Consider the following 2,823-nt stretch of genomic DNA (forward strand, 5'->3'; position numbering starts at 1 on the left):
CAGAGGAAATTGAAATGGGAATATTAGAAAGAACTTTCTCACTACCTGGACCAGAGAGATTGTGGAATCTCTATCCCTGGAAATTTTGAAAAGCAGGTTAAACAGACACTTGCCTGGGATGATTTAGTCAGGGATGATCTTACCTTGAGCAGGACTTTGAGGTCCCTTCCAGCCCTACTTTTCCATGAATTTCAGAAATCATGGCCAAGCAAAAGCACTTTTCAAAGTTTCTTCATGTTGTTATATTCAAAACTTAGGAAAAATGCCAAATGCAGAATTTGCTGCTTTCATTCTTCTGCCTTCTTCCTCAAATGGTTGGAGCATGAGCAAAGGAAAAAGAATAAAGGAGCTATGAATGTGAATGTTTTGGAGGAAGGTGCCACCCGGTAGTGCCTCTTGCTGAAAGAATTATTTTAAAGAAGAAGGGCCAGGCAATTCTGGACAACAGCTCAAAAATATTTGGTGCCTCACACTTAAGTATCTGCCTGAATCCAGTTTGCAGCATAAAATTCACTCAAGGGTTACACTTCATAAACCAGTACTGATAAATTATGGATGCTTATTAAAGCCCTATTCAAACTTCCAAAACTATTTGAGACTGAGAAATTCTGTTGAAATGAAATGATATCTAATTAGATAGCACAAGAGAAACTACGATTTTTTTTTAAGTTAAGCATTTTTAAATCCACAAAAATGTGTCTCCCTTTTGCCTTTTTATTTTGGGTCTTTGTTTCTCATTTAATTTAAATAGATTAATGTATTCTTTAGGCGCTTTCAAAAGTTTATTTTCACAATGCCATTGTGTGGTAGGTAAGCATTATCTACAAAAGTGGACATAAGCCTGAAGCTCTAGAGCAATGGTTCTTAACCATTTTTAGACTCAAGGCGCTCCTTCAAAAATGTGAGCTATTCACATTCACTTATTTATTGACTACAGAAAAATATCACAGCAATTCTTCTGTTGCAAAGAACTCAGAAAAACCACAACAGGTCAGAATGTTTTTGACACTAGATTCCTATGTGAAATCTCTGGGTTTATCTTGTGAAACACAATTAATGCATGTGAGATTCTTAAAAAGAGCTCTTAAAAGGATCTCAGAGCACCTCAGCATACTATGGCACCCAGGTTGAGAACCACTGATCTATTCTTGATGAAATGCTCTCTGATCCCATCTATTGGTGAAGAAGAGTAAGAGCAGTTAGAGCTGCTTCATCCACATGTACTATTTTACCCAAAACACCACCTGGACAGATGCTTCCAATAGAGAATAAGTTCTCTGCTCCCATGTTTGGTGAAAAGGAGATGTTATGGGTGTGTCCAGATGAGTGCACACGTGCCTCTTGCCCCATCTCAAACCCCTTTGAGGCAAGGCAAGAGGCATGTGCAGGAATGAAAAAAGGTTCCCCATGCTGCAAGTTTGCAGTGCAGGGAAAATATTAGACCCCTGGATATCCAGGGGTCTAAAAAAACTGCTCCACAGAAGAGTGGAGCAAGGCACGGTCCCAGACCATGCCAGGGAGTCAGTCCTCCAAAAGAGATGCTCTGGTATCAGCCAGAGCATCTCTTTTGTTCTCCTACTGACTCCGGCCCCCGGCGCTGTCCAAGGTAAGTGTGTGTGTGTGGGGGGAGGGGGGGATGTCCCCGGGGCTGCGTGGGGTATGGATCCAGTCCAGCCCTGTGTGGCTTGCTAGTCCAGCTTTGCACCGGAGTGGGCTGCAGGGCTCTGGGAGGCTCACATAGGACCCGTGCCTCCCAGAGCCATGTGATGCGCTCCAGTGCAAAGCTGGACTAGCAAGCCACATAGGGCGGCCCAGGTCCCGCCACACTACCTCCCGCCCCCTCCCCCTTGCACAGTGGGACAGAGGCAGGACCCAGTGCAGTGTGCAGGGAGTGTACACTGTGCCCAAAAGGGTCCTACTGGCCCTGGGGCAGCCCCAGGGCTGGCAGGTGTGGTGCACGGTCCCCGCACACTGTGCTGGGCCCTTCCGCCATGGGCCTGGCCCAGCTGGCTGGCAGACGGGCCCCAAGGGTGGCAGGACCCAGCTGGGCCCAGCATGCGGTCCCCACATGCCGCTCCAGGTCCTGCTGCCGTGGCTCAGAATGCCCCACTCCTGCTGGTGCTGCTAAAGGTAAGTTATGGGCCCTGGGTAGGGGTGTGTGGCATTCCATGTGCTGGGGGGGCTGCACCCTGTGGGGGCCAGGGGACCCACCCCTCCTGAGCAGGCCCCCCTGCACTGTCCCCCCTCCACAATCCACCCACACATCCCTTCCCACCAGCACACACCCTGCATGCCCAGCTGCCAGACAGGATGAGACCTGCTGGTGGAAGCAGTGGCTGCAGGGGCAGCAGTCTCCACACCCTGGTTAGTGAAGGGGTCACAGGGAGCTCTAATTGCTCTATGGTAAGAAAACAAAAAGCAAACAGCAAAACATAGGTATTTAGAATTCATTTTACTATGATGATAGAGACACTGGTAGGCTTCCAAATTGCCTTAACAGTGTGGGTATATCAATAAAACATTGTCCAACTGATCTATATATATATAGATAGATAGATAGATAGATAGATAGATAGATAGATAGATAGATAGATATCTTTATCTATATGAGAGGGAGAGAGCGCACGCCACACGGGGCTGGCCCAGGTCCTGCCACACGCCACCCCCACAGGCACAATATATATATTAGTGGTCTTTTGTTTTAATTGTGGAGGAACATGGATTTTGAGGTATTTTAGAGAGTGACTTTGGGATTTTTTTTAATCAGGGATTTTTCAGTTTTCAAGTAGGGAACACCAGAATTCCTGCTAGGGAGTCAAATAT

The sequence above is a fragment of the Alligator mississippiensis genome, chromosome 1 (genome assembly GCF_030867095.1).
Source record: "Alligator mississippiensis isolate rAllMis1 chromosome 1, rAllMis1, whole genome shotgun sequence".
Classification (NCBI taxonomy): Eukaryota; Metazoa; Chordata; order Crocodylia; family Alligatoridae; genus Alligator; species Alligator mississippiensis.